A 13,340-nucleotide genomic window follows, 5' to 3' on the forward strand; every position below is an offset into this window, starting at 1 on the left:
TCAGTCGTGTCCGACTCTTTGTGACCCCATGAACCGCAGCACACCAGGCCTCCCTGTCCATCACCACCTTCCCGAGTCCACCCAAACCCATGTCCATTGTGTCGGTTGGATGTCATCCAACCATCCCATCCTCTGTCATTCCCTTCTCCTCCTGCCCTCAATCTTTCCCAGCATCAGGGTCTTTTCCAATGAGTCAGCTCTCCGCATCAGATCCCAAAGTATTGGAGTTTCAGCTTCAACATCAGTTTCCAGTGGACACCCAGGACTGATCTCCTTTAGGATGGACTGGTTGGATCTCCTTGCAGTCCAAGGGACTCTCAAGAGTCTTCTCCAACACCACAGTTCAAAAGCATCAATTCTTTGGTGCTCAGCTTTCTTTACAGTCCAACTCTCACATCCATACATGACCACTGGAAAAAACCATAGCCTTGACTAGACAGACCTTACTCCTTGGAAGGAAAGTTATGACCAACCTAGACAGCATATTAAAAAGCAGAGACATTACTTTGCCAACAAAGGTCCGTCTAGTCAAGGCTATGGTTTTTCCAGTGGTCATCCAAACTACCCAGGTTCAATTCCTGGGCATGGAACTCAGATCTCACTTCGAGCCACCGTTCACTGCTACATGGCCGAGATCATCCTGACATTTAGATATGCTCACACTTCTTGAACTCAGTGCGCCAAGGAACTGTCCCTTCTACCTCTCTCCATCCCCTTCCCCAGGCCGAAAACCCTGGCCCCACTTTCTCTCAGACCCCATATCCAATCCTACAGCAGTCCTTTTGCTTCAACCTCAAATTTTGACTGGAACATACCCCATCTCCCTACCTCCACACCCACTACCCTGGCTCCAGCCTCCTCCCCTCTCACCTGGACCATCACAGTAGCACCCTCCTGGTCACCGCTTGGTCTCCCTTCCTCCATTCAAGCCCCATCGCCCGCCCCCAGGGTCAGTTCCCATAACCGGAGGGTTACTTTGCTTTTTAAATTTTTAATTGTGGTAAACGCTACATCACATAAAATTCACTGTCTAAACCATTTCTAAGTGTAAAGTTCAGTAGCATTAAGCACATTCACATTGTGCTGCTGTCAATACCATCCATACCCAGAACTCTTTGTCTTCCCAAGCAGAAACTCTGTCCCTGTTAAACACTGACTCCCCCTTCACCTCCTTCAACCTCTGGCACCCACAATTCTCCTCTATGTCTTTATGAATTTGACTACTCTCAGTTCAGTTCAGTTCAGTCACTCAGTCGTGTCCAACTCTTTGCGAACCCATGAACCGTAGCATGCCAGGCCTCCCTGTCCATCACCACCTCCCAGGGTCCACCCAAACCCATGTCCATTGTGTCGGTGATGCCATCCAACTTCTCATCCTCTGTCATCCCCTTCTCCTCCTGCCCTCAATCTTTCCCAGCATCAGGGTCTTTTCCAATGAGTCAACTCTCCACATCAGGTCCCAAAGTATTGGAGTTTCAGCTTCAACATCAGTCCCTCCAGTGCACACCCAGGACTGATTTCCTTTAGGATGGACTGGTTGGATCTCCTTGCAGTCCAAGGGACTCTCAAGAGTCTTCCCCAACACCACAGTTCAAAAGCATCAATTCTTCAGTGCTCAGCTTTCTTTATAGTCCAACTCTCACATCCATACATGACTATTGGAAAAACCATAGTCTTGACTAGACGGACCTTTGTTGGCAAAGTAATGTCTCTGCTTTAGGGACGCCACATAAGTTTAATCACACATTATTTGTCCTTTTGTGACTAGCTTATTTTGAAGTAGGAGGTAGATGGGTCTCCGGGCTGAGCAGCTGGAGTTTGTCAAATGGAACAAATTAGAGCTTTGTTTGCCCTAGAAACTCTAGTGAAAGTGTTAGTAGCCCAGTCATGACTGACTGTTTGCAACCCCATGGACTGTAGCCTGCCAAGCTCCTTGGTCTATGGAATTCTCCAGGCAAGAATACATGGAGTGGGTTGCTTTCCCTTCTCCAGAAGACAAAGTTAATGGCAAGAGCTGGGCTCTGCTAAAAGATAAGATGACCACATAAGGTCAAGGAAACCTCCCTGAATGAATGTGCACGTGGAAGGTCCTTGGGAGTTAAAAGAAAAGGGGCATTATCCCACAGTAGGTGTTGTCAAACGTTCCTTTAGCCTTTGCGCTAGAATCCATCTTGGCAAAAGATGTGCGTGCATAACAGGGAGGGTTCTAAGAAAGGTCAGATATGGTAAAAGAGGTGAAATAATTGGCCAGAGGAGAACAAAGACTAGGAAGGACTGTCCTATATATTGATTTAACCATCTCTAACAACAGCCTTTGATTGTGTGGATCACAACAAACTGTGGAGAATTCTTCAAAAGATAAGAATACCAGACCACCTTACCTGCCTCCTGAGAAACCTGTATGCAGGTCAAGAGGCAACAGTTAGAACCAGACATGGAACAATGCGCTGGTTCAGAATTGGGAAAGGAGTACATCAAGGCTGTATATTGTCACCCTGGCTTATTTAACTTCTATGCAGAGTACATCATGTGAAATGCTGGGCTGGATGAATCACAAGCTGGAATCAAGATTGGTGGGAGAAATATCAACAATCTCAGATACGCAGATGATATCACCCTAATGGCAGAAAGTGAGGAGGAACTAAAGAACTTCTTGATGAAGGTGAAAGAAGAGAAGTGAGAAAGCTGGCTTGAAACTCAACATTCAAAAAACTAAGATCATGGCATCTGGTCCTATCACTTCATGGCAAATAAATGGGGGGGGGCGGTGCGGAATGAAAACAGTAGCAGATTTTATTTTCTTGGGCTCCAAAATTACTGTGGATGGTGACTGCAGTCATGAAATTAAAAGATGCTTGCTCCCTGGAAGAAAAGCTATGACAAACCTAGACAGCATATTAAAAAGCAGAAATATCACTTTGCTGACAAAGGTCTGTATTGGTGGTTTAGTTGCTAAATCATGTCCAACTCTTGCAACCCCATGGACTGTAGCCCATCAGACTCCTCTGTCCATGGGATTTTCCAGGCAAGAATATTGGAGTGGGTTACTATTTTCTTCTCCAGGGGATCTTCCCTACCTAGGGATTGAACTCGGGTCTCCTGCACTGCAGGCAGATTCTTTATCCACTGAGCTACCAAAGCTATAGTTTTTCTAGTAGTCCTGTTAGAGTTGGACCATAAACAAGGCTGAATGCTGAAGAATCGATGCTTTTGAACTGTGGTGCTGGAGAAGTCTCTTGAGAGTCCCTAGGACAGCAAGGCGATCAAACCAGTCAATCTGAAAGGAAATCAACCCGGAATATTCATTGTAAGGACTGATGCTGAAGCTCCAAAACTTTGGCCACCTTATGGGATGAGCTGACTCATTGGAAAAGACACTGATGCTGGGAAAGATTGAAGGCAGGAGAAGGGGACAGCAGAGGATGAGATGGTTGGGTGGCACCACTGACTCAATGGACATGAGTTTGAACAAATTCTGGGAGATAGTGAAGGACAGGGAAGCCTGGAGTGCTGCAGTCCATGGGATCTCCAAGAGTTGGATATTACTTAGTGACTCAACAACAACAGTTACAATGTTGGTCCCCCTGGCAACCAACCTCCATCCTTCAGTGACCTAGGCGCTTTCCAGAAGTTACCTAAATATAACAATATAAAATATAAAAATATAATAAAAAGGTTTCTGTTACTGAAACCAAGTAGGACCCTGTGGGGCTCCTGGGCACATAAGTCTTTCTGTATCCCTCATTTCTTGCTTACAAGAAAATGGGCTTCGTTCAGCCTCCATGACCTTCCCTGCATTCCAAAGGGCAGATTCAAAGAATTGCTAATCAGGGAAGGGAAGGATTGTGGAGACAAAGGAGGACCAGTCAAAAACCAATGATCTTGGTTCCCCCTCAATGGATATACACAATATGTTTGAGCTGCTTTGCAGATACTGAAACCCCCACCAAGTGGGAGACGTTAACTCTATACTGCCCAAAAGCACATAGACTTGTGGTTAAACCAGTTAGCATCAGAAGGTTAATAATGCTGACTTCCAGTTGCGTCACTACCAACCAATCAGAAGAATGTCCATGAACTGATCCTGCCCTCCTCTTTGAACCATTACTGTAAGACTCTCTGTCCCCTCCAGGTTGAGGCACAGTTTTGAGGGCATTAGCTTGCTGTGGCCCCTTTTGCCTGGCAAAGTAATAAAGCTCTTCTTTTCTACTTCACCCAAAACTCTGTTTCTGATATTCAATTCAGTACCAGGATACAGAGGCTGAATTTTGGCTACCTAACCACTTGGGAAATTTCAAAGGTTTTTAGAAAATCTGTGCGGGGAATCAGGATGAAAATCAAATATATATATTTCTCATTATAAATTGTAATATCACTCTTAGCATAATGTCTTTAAGGTTCACCTATGTTGTAGCATGTGTCAGAATCTCCTCCTTTTTAAGGCTGGATAGTACTCCCATCTTAGGTATATGCCATATTTGCTACTTGGGTTGCTTCCACCTTTTGGCTACAGTAAATAATGCTGCTTTGAACAGCGTTCAAAGTGTGCAAATGTCTCTTTGAGACTCTTCTTTCAATACTTTTGTGTGTTAAGTCACTAAGTCCAGTCCGACTCTGCAACCCCATGAACTGCAGTGTGCCAGTCTTCCCTGTCCTTCACCATCTCCCAGAGTTTGCTCAAACTCACGCCTACTGAGTCAGTAGCCATCTCATCCTCTATCGCCCCCTTCTCCTCCTGCCTTCAATCTTTCCCATCATTGGGGTCTTTTCCAATGAGTTGGCTTTTGTGTGTGCAGGGGGTTATTTTTAAAACTTATAAATCAGAGCAGATCTCCATTCTCCCTGCCCTAGCTCATAACCCTCATACTGCCAGCTCTCAGCTACCTGGCCTGCCTGACCCTATGTGATCTGCCTGTCACCACCTGACCTTCCCCTTCTGCTCAAAACAATAATCATCACTTAGTATCTTTCACAGTTTCAGGTGAGGCTTGGCAGGGTGGCTCTGTCTCTGGATCTCTGTCTCTTTTTCTTTCTTTTTTTTTAAAAAAATATTTATTTCACTGGGCCAGGTCTTAGTTGCAGCACATGGGGTCTTCCATCTTTGTTGTGACATTCAAACTTTTAGTAGTGGCGTGTGGGATCTAGTTCCCTGACCAGGGATCAAACCTGGGCCCCCAGCGTTGGGAGCATGGAGTCAAGACATTGAACCACCAGGGAAGTCCTTGTGGGTCTCTCTTGAGGCTGCAGTCAGATGTTAGCCAGGCCTTCACCTGAAGTCTTCACCTGAAGACTTCACCTGAAGTCTTAACTGGAGCCAGGGACTTCTTCATGGTGAGGCAGGAGATAGAAGGGCTCCAGGTTAGACATTTACAACTGGCCTCCTTTGCATTTCATGGGGCTTGACGAGGTGGTCTTCAGGCTGGATATGTAAAACTGTTAGCATTTCCTGAGACAAGAGATAGATGGGCTCCAGTTAAGACATTAACAATCAGCCTCCTGTTGCCCCTCCGAAGTGGAAGTAACAATATAAACAAGGTAAATAGCCAGTCTTTGTTTCTTGTAAACCCTTTAAGGTAATAGTCATAGCAAGGACAAAGAGGGGCAAAATCCTGTTTGAGATCTCTGCTCCCCCTTTTTGGGACAAGGGAGACACTACACATGCACAGAAAGGCTCCTTGGGGGTCAAAAGTCAGGGGATAAGGCCAGGCCATAATGAGTCTTGCTCCTTCCAGAAGCCAGATCCATCTTGGCTTAGAGGTGTGTGTTCACCCAGGGAGGGTTCCAGCGTAGGTCAGGTAATTGACCTGAAGGAAGGTAAAAACCTGGAAGAACTGACCTATATAAATGACATCTGCCTCTTTACTGTGCTCCTCCTCACTAGGGAGGGGACCCACACCCTTTCTCTCTGGGTGTGCATCTCTGCCTTGCTTCTATCTTAACTAAACAGTTTCTTTGTGTGCTCTCCCACTTGTTTTGTGTCTCAAATAATTAACTTTGTACCTATACTTACAGTTTTTGCCTCTGTGATAAAAGTATTTTTTTTCACCCGGTTCAAAGATCCAAGGAAAAATAGCTTCTAACTTCTAGCCCTTGCTGGTCTGATGGCTAGAATTCCTGATTTTCATTCAGACTGCTGCTGCTACTGCTAAGTTGCTTCAGTCGTGTCCGACTCTGTGTGACCCCATAGATGGAAGCCCACGAGGCTCCCCTGTCCCTGGGATTCTCCAGGCAAGAACACTGGAGTGGGTTGCCATTTCCTTCAGACTACCTCAGTTCAATTCCCAGGCAGGGAATTAAGATCTTGCTTCACACCACCACTCACTGCTGCCTTGCTGAGATCAATGGCAAGCTGATGCTGGCTGTTGTCTGGGGGTCCAACTCCTCAGCACACTCCTCAGCACTGCTTGCTCATCCTCATGACATGGCAGTTGTCTCCCCCAGAGAGAGTGATCCAAGACAGAAAGGCAGAAACCACAATCCCCTTTATGATCCAAGCCCCAGAAGTCATCATCACTTCTGCCGTGTTTCACCAGTCAAAAAGATTGGCCTGATTTGCTGTGGAGGAGACCGCACAGGAATGTGACCCGGGATGGTGCAAGCAGCTCTTTCGCCCCGTGTGTCTCCATTTGTTCATCCCTGTTTTCCTCAGACCTTAACCATAAGCATGAGATCGCTAGACAACATTTAAGCTAGTTCCTGATGTTTGCTTTACTGGATGTACACAATGTTTTGCCTAACCTGTTGATTCCTTTCCTTAATTAAAAGGAGTAAGAGTGAAGCATTAATACTTAAAGAATGACTGACTTTACCTTATCTTGCCCTTGGTACATTTGCAGGCAGACCACGGCCAAGAGAACATCCAATTGCAGGGGGACCATGTGAGCAAGACAGCGTCCAAATGAAGATCGGAAATCAGCAGATCTGCACTCAATGGAAAAATGACAAAGAATCTGATTTCCTACATTAATGATTAACTGAGATCGTTTCCCCTTTTTGCCTTTAAAGATTGTCACGGCTGAGCAGAATCTGTGGACTTGGTCTCAGACAAGAGTTCCCTTTCTCCCCAGATTGTCAGTTTTTCTGAATAAAATACCTTTCCTTTGTACTGACTCTTGGTCCTCAATTATTGACTTTTGAGCAGTAAGCAGGTGATCCTGAGTTCAGTAGCAATATGAGGGGCCAATTTGGAGGCTGGCAGGCTCCCAAAGGCAGCCTCTGTCTAGTCTCTTGCTCTTCACAACACTCAGCACCTGCACTCAGATGTGTTTTGTTGCCATTGGTGGAAGTTCCACGTAAGCAGGGCTCCTCTGCCCTCCCAGAAATAGTATACCTCTTTTTGGGGCTTATCACAGGTGTTTAGGAGACATTTATCAAATAAATTAATGAGTAAATGAATGAATTGTGACCTTTGGCCATATGTGAATGTGGAGGAGAATGTCCTTGCTCCTCCGCAGTGGTCAGGCCCTTCATCACCCACCGTACTCCTTCACACAGTCAGCTCTAGCCAGGCAGGCTGCCCCTCGGTCCATGGGCACACTTCATTCCTCTTGCCTCAACCTGTGCTTGACTCTTTTTTCAACTCATCTTTTTAGGCTCTAAGTGCATTTACAGAGCACCTGCTGTATGTCTGGCACTGTGACCAAGGTAGATGTGGCCCTGTCCTTGGGAACTGACATTCTAGTTGGGAGATGGGTAGCAGAAAGTGCTTGGGGGGCAGAATGGGGAGCCTATGGTGGTGCCCTGAGGTGAAGCATTCCATGACCTGGCCCACAAGTCTGATCAGGAACTTGAATTTGTGCCAGTTGTATGTGTGGAACACAATGTTATTATGAATGAAATTGAGCAGCTCCTTAGGTGTTTCCTGTTTCTCTAATGATAGGAGTATTGATCTCTAGGGTTGATTTCTAGGAGTCCTTTATTAATTAGGGAGATGAGCCTTCTGTGAGACAAGCGGCCGATATCTCCCCATTTCTAGTCTGTTTTTTGACTTTGTAGACATGTTGGAGGGAAGGGCAGCCCTGAGGAGATCAGGTGAGTGGCAAGTGCAGACACCATGTGGGGTGAACTCTCCCTGCCTGATTTAAACTTGTATTTACTTTCTGATCAGATAAAGCATACCAGGATTACAAAATTCTAAGACAGCAGAAGTCAGAAGTGAAAGCCATGGGGGTTGGGAGTGAGGGGCAGGGCCAGTGCATCCTGGACATTTAGGGACAGCTGGGGAGCAATGTCAGTTTGCACCAGTAAGTCCACACAGGGTGATCTGTTTCCATCTGCATATAAGACCCCCCAGTGTTCAGCAGATGGAGGAAGGTCCCCAGGAGTCCTGCCCTCCCATCTTGGATGGCCCAACCTCCTACCCAAGTGCTCACTTTTCAAGTGTTTCTGCATTCTCTTTATTACTCTGACAGTTCACACTACATGCAGCTATAATTTGTCATTATTCCATATTATACTGTTCTTTATCAATTTACCTTTTTTAGGAGAGGGTCATCAGAGGTTCTACTATATATCACAGTAACATCTAGCAAAACTTACATATTAAGCGATGGAAGTTAACATTGGTTGAATGCCTTAACAATGACCAAATCTGGTTTTTTCCCATGGAAAAACTGTCTTGTTTATTTGATTAAACAAAAATTAAAATAAGCTCCAAGTGCTCACTTTTGACTTGCAACATGCACATCTCAGTGGGGGCAATGGGCAAGGAGGGAGACACTGCACCTGACCCCCGACTGGGCAGGGGAGTGCCCAGGGTCCACCCTTTGAGTGTCCACCTGCCACTCACAGGGTGGAGATCTGCTGCCCTTGCTTGCCTGTAGCACACATCCCAAGGGGCACAGGATCCATCTGCCAGGGAGTGGAGGCCCCGTAGCAAATCCTGCACTTGGGAGACCCTGTCCTTGTTGTACAGGGGCAAGGTCCAGAAATCTGCTGCTCTTGATCTCGGAGGGAAAGCAGTGAGCAGTCCTGAAGAGAGATCTTAGTTCCTTGTCCAGGGATTGAACCTGGCTAACCTGGGTGAAAACCAGGAACCCCAGCAGTTTGACCACCAGGGGCTACAGACTAGAAGCAAAGTGGCCCTGGTTCTTTCCCCTGTTTGAAAGCAAGCATGTTTCAAGGAGGCAAAAACTAAAAAATACATACAAAGTATATTATTAGAGAGGCAGTACAATGTATGGGAGAGCACACAGGTAAACAGTTTAAGTCAGAAGCAGGGCAGAGATACACGAAGCCAAAGAGAAAAGGTATGAATGTCCTTTCGGTGAGTCAGAGACTAGGCAGAGAGAGAGGGCATGGGTATCCTGAAGGCGGAAGAGTGCAGTAAAGAGGGGATGTAAGTCACTTACACAGAACAGTCCTTCTGGGTCTCTGTGCATGTATGCTCAGTCGCTTCAGTCATGTCCAACTCTGCAATCTCATGGACTGTAGCCCGCCAGGCTCCTCTGTCCATGAGATTCTACAGGCAAGAATGCTGGAGTGGGTTGCCATCTCCTTCTTCAAGGGATCTTCCCGACCCAGGGACTGAACCCATGTCTTTTATGTCTCCTGCATTGGCAGGTGAGTTCTTTACAACTAGCACGACCTGGGAATGTTAATCACTTATATAGGACAATCCTGCTGCTGCTGCTGCTGCTAAGTCGCTTCAGTCGTGTCCGACTCTGTGTGACCCCATAGACGGCAGCCCACCAGGCTCCCCCATCCTACCTTTGGCCAATTATCTTGTTCCTTTCTTTACACCTAACTGGGACTTGGATCCTCCCCAAGATGCTTGTGCAACTTTTTTCTAAACTGGATCCCACTGCAGAGGTTTATGGGTGCATGTCCACACTTATAATGGGGTGGAGCCCCTCCCTTTTCAACTGCCAAGAACCCTTTCTGCACATGTGCAGAAAAGTCTTCCTTGACCTCAGGCGAGGGTGCCTTATCTCTCTACTTCGACAGAGCTCAGCTTTCACCACTAGTTTTATCCTTGGAATGTCTGAGTGAGAACAAAGCTTGAATTTTACTTCACTTGACAAGTACCAGGTGTCCAGCCCAGAGGTCCATCTATCTCCAACCTCATTCTGAGCCTCAGTTTCTGCATCTGTCCCCCTTCCCCACTGTGTTCCCCGTCCATCTAGACCCCAGGCTTATGGCACTGACATTACTTCTGAAATTGAGCAGCGTCCTGTGAGGCTCCTGGGTCCACAGGGAGCCTTTTGGTCCGCCATTTCTTTTTTTTTTTTTTAATTGGAGGCTAATCACTTTACAATATTGTATTGGTTCTGCCATACATCAAGACAAATCTGCCATGGGTGTACATGTGTTCCCAATCCTGAACCCCCCTCCCACCAGAGTGAAGTAACCCAGAAAGAAAAACACCAATACAGTATACTAATGCATATATATGGAATTTAGAAAGATGGTAACGATAACCCTGTATGCGAGACAGCAAAAGAGACACAGATGTATAGAACAGTCTTTTGGACTCTGCGGGGGTCGGGGGTGGGGTGGCGATGATTTGGGAGAATGGTCTGCCATTTCTTGTAGGCAAGACTCCAGCTTCTCTGAGTTCCAAAGGGCAGATCTGAACAGTTGCTAATCAGGGAGGAGCACTTGAGACAAGATTAAAGGGACCAGAGAAGCTCATCATGGAGGCCAGACCACCTGAGAGCCTGCCCACATTATAATCTTGTCAGCAACTTAACCCTTTGAAACTTTGCAGAAGAAAGAATGCATGACTGTTACTACCTTGATCCTACTACAATCATGTATCTCTGCCTGACTATAAGAGCTCTCCCCATCCCCCAGGGAGGGCGGCACAGTTCTTGAGGCACTAGCCTACTGTGTTCCCTCTTTGCAAAGAAATAAAGCCACTCTTTCTCCTCCATAACTCTGTCTCCGTATTTCTGTTCAGCATGGGTACACAGGGAGTCAAGATTTTTACATCACTCTTAGAAAGGAACTGAGAGAAGTAAACGCTAGGAGCCATTGACTTTTGAAAAACCACAGGACTAACCTGGTGGTCGAATCTGCCTGCCAATGTAGGGGACATGGGTTCCATCCCTGGTCCAAGAAGATTCCACATGCCAAGGGGCAACTAAGTCCATGCTCCACAACTATTGAGCCTGTGCTCTAGAGCCCAAGAGCTGCAAATTCTGAGCCCGCGTGCCACAACCACGGAAGCCTGCAAGCCCTAGAACCAGTGCTCTGGCATAAGAGAAGCCACCACAATGAGAAGCCTGTGTACCGCAACTAAAGAGTAGCCCCTGCTCACCACAACTAGAGAAAGCCCTCTCGCAGCCAAAAATAAACAAATAAATAAAAACATACAGTCTTAAAGTTCCCAGTTATGCTTTATTCAGAGACCTTAGTGAAGACTAGGCTCTCAGCTCTGAGAAATTGTTCTGTGAATGAATAATGTTGCCTGCCATATCAGTAAACATAAAAAGATGCTGTAGCCATCAGTCATTACCACTGCCCCTTACGGTGAGAACTGGGAACTCAGGATGCAGACAAATGGGCTGCCCCTCCCCCAAGCCCTCAGCAACTGCAGCCACTCCCATCAATACACCGTAAGGGGACTCAGAATGGGAAAGAGAAGGATCATGGCCATAGATAGCTAAGGTGCATATAAAAGGGATGATTTCAATGAACCCAAACTCTTGCATCTTCCCATACAAAGAAAAGTGATAAATTCATCAACTTGAGATATCTGGTTTTCTTTATTAAACAGGAAACTTTTGATGCTTCAACTATCTAGTCTTCCTTGCAAAACTTCTATATATCCTGGCTCTTCCCTTACCTCTTTGGAGCAGTCCCTCAGAGCTATCTGAGAGGCTACCTCCCAGTATTGAAGTCCTTAGAAAAAGTCTGGCAGATAAAACAAAGCTCAGCTTTCAGTTGACTGTTTCAAAATTAAGAAGGAACCAGGATACACAGGAATTTTGCTAAAAGAAAAAAACACAACAAAAAACCCACAAAGAAACTAAAAAACCCATGCAGTTGAACATCGGAAGATTACTAATTACAAAAACAGACACTTCAAGTTAATGATCTTAGTGCTTTACTATCTTTGGGAAGATGCAAGAACGTGGGTTCATTGAAATTATTCCTTAAATACAAATCTCAACTATCTGAGGCCAGTATCTTGTTTTTCTCCATCCTAAATTCCCCTCAAAGCGAGTGGTACAGAGGCAAAAGGCTTAATAGTGGGTATCATTTACCTTTACTGGGATGGCAGGCAACATTTTTTTGTCCACAGAGTCATGACCCAGCAAGAATGATGCAGAGTAATGCGGGGGGTCAGGCCGGTTCCACTGGTGGGCAGGATGCCCCCTCCCTCTGGGAGGACTGCGCCCTAGGACCTGGAGCAGGCCTGGACTTCCTCTATTACCCCCAGGTCATGTTACACAATCTTCCTGTCCAAGGTAGATGCTGTCCCCCTCAGCTTAGGATAGACCCCACCTGGACTGTAAGGAGATCCAACCAGTCAATCCTAAAGGAAATCAGTCCTGAATATTCATCGGAAGGACTGATGCTGAAGCTGAAACTCCAATACTCCGGCCACCTGATGCGAAGAACTGACTTACTAGAAAAGATCCTGATCCTGGGAAAGATTGAAGGCCAGAGGATGAGATGGTTGGATGGCGTCACTGACTTGATGGCCATGAGTTTGAGTAAGCTCTGGGAGTTGGTGATGGACAGGGAAACCTGGCGTGCTGCAGTCCGTGGGGTGGCAGAGTCCGACATCCTCCAGTTCCCTCATGGGAGCGGGGAACGAGGTAGTTGGCGGGGTGGGGGTGGGGGGGGGGGCGGGAATAGGTGGCGGCGCGGAAAGCAGAAGCACCGCTGACTGCTGCAAAGAGCTCAACCATGTCTACAGTCTGGCTGGTCCGCCAGGCAAAGACAGGGCGGGACCAGGGCAGACCAAGATGGAGCCAGGACTGGGAGAAGTGCGTGGGCTACAAACGAAGTTGAGCCAAAGTTGGAGTGAGGCTCGAGTGAGGAGGGGAGGGGCTCAGGACTGCTCAGCGACGTAGCTAGCGCCGAGGGGGCGGAGCTACAATGGTGGTGTTTAGAGTCAGGATACGGCGGTGATTTAGCCCAGAGCAGCGGGGGCGGAGCTCAGTGAGGGGCGGAGCTGAGGGCACATCCTGTGGGCGGGAGTCAGGCTTAAGGCTTTCGGAGGCCCGGTAACTAATGAGGACCGAGCGAGGGGCGGGGTTCAGGGTTGTGGTCGCGACCTAGTTAAGGTCTGCAAGGGTGGGGCTCAGTGAGGGCAGGGTTTAGAGCCCTAGCGTTGACAAAGACTAGGCCCTGGATTCCCGGAAGGGCGGATCCAGCGAGGGGCGGGG

The 13,340-nt window shown here is 47.0% G+C and overlaps 1 long non-coding RNA gene across 1 annotated transcript; it reads right to left on the reverse strand.

Annotated features, from left to right (window-relative positions):
• Positions 1-497: 497 nt before the first annotated feature.
• On the reverse strand, positions 498-12,990 carry LOC139184612 (uncharacterized). Its single transcript, XR_011568160.1, has 3 exons — positions 12,576-12,990; positions 6,810-6,921; positions 498-5,446 (listed from the first exon to the last, which is right to left on the reverse strand). It is a non-coding gene; the product is annotated as an uncharacterized lncRNA (long non-coding RNA).
• Between the last annotated feature and the right edge of the window lie 350 nt (positions 12,991-13,340).

This window comes from Bos indicus, chromosome 8 (genome assembly GCF_029378745.1).
Source record: "Bos indicus isolate NIAB-ARS_2022 breed Sahiwal x Tharparkar chromosome 8, NIAB-ARS_B.indTharparkar_mat_pri_1.0, whole genome shotgun sequence".
Classification (NCBI taxonomy): Eukaryota; Metazoa; Chordata; class Mammalia; order Artiodactyla; family Bovidae; genus Bos; species Bos indicus.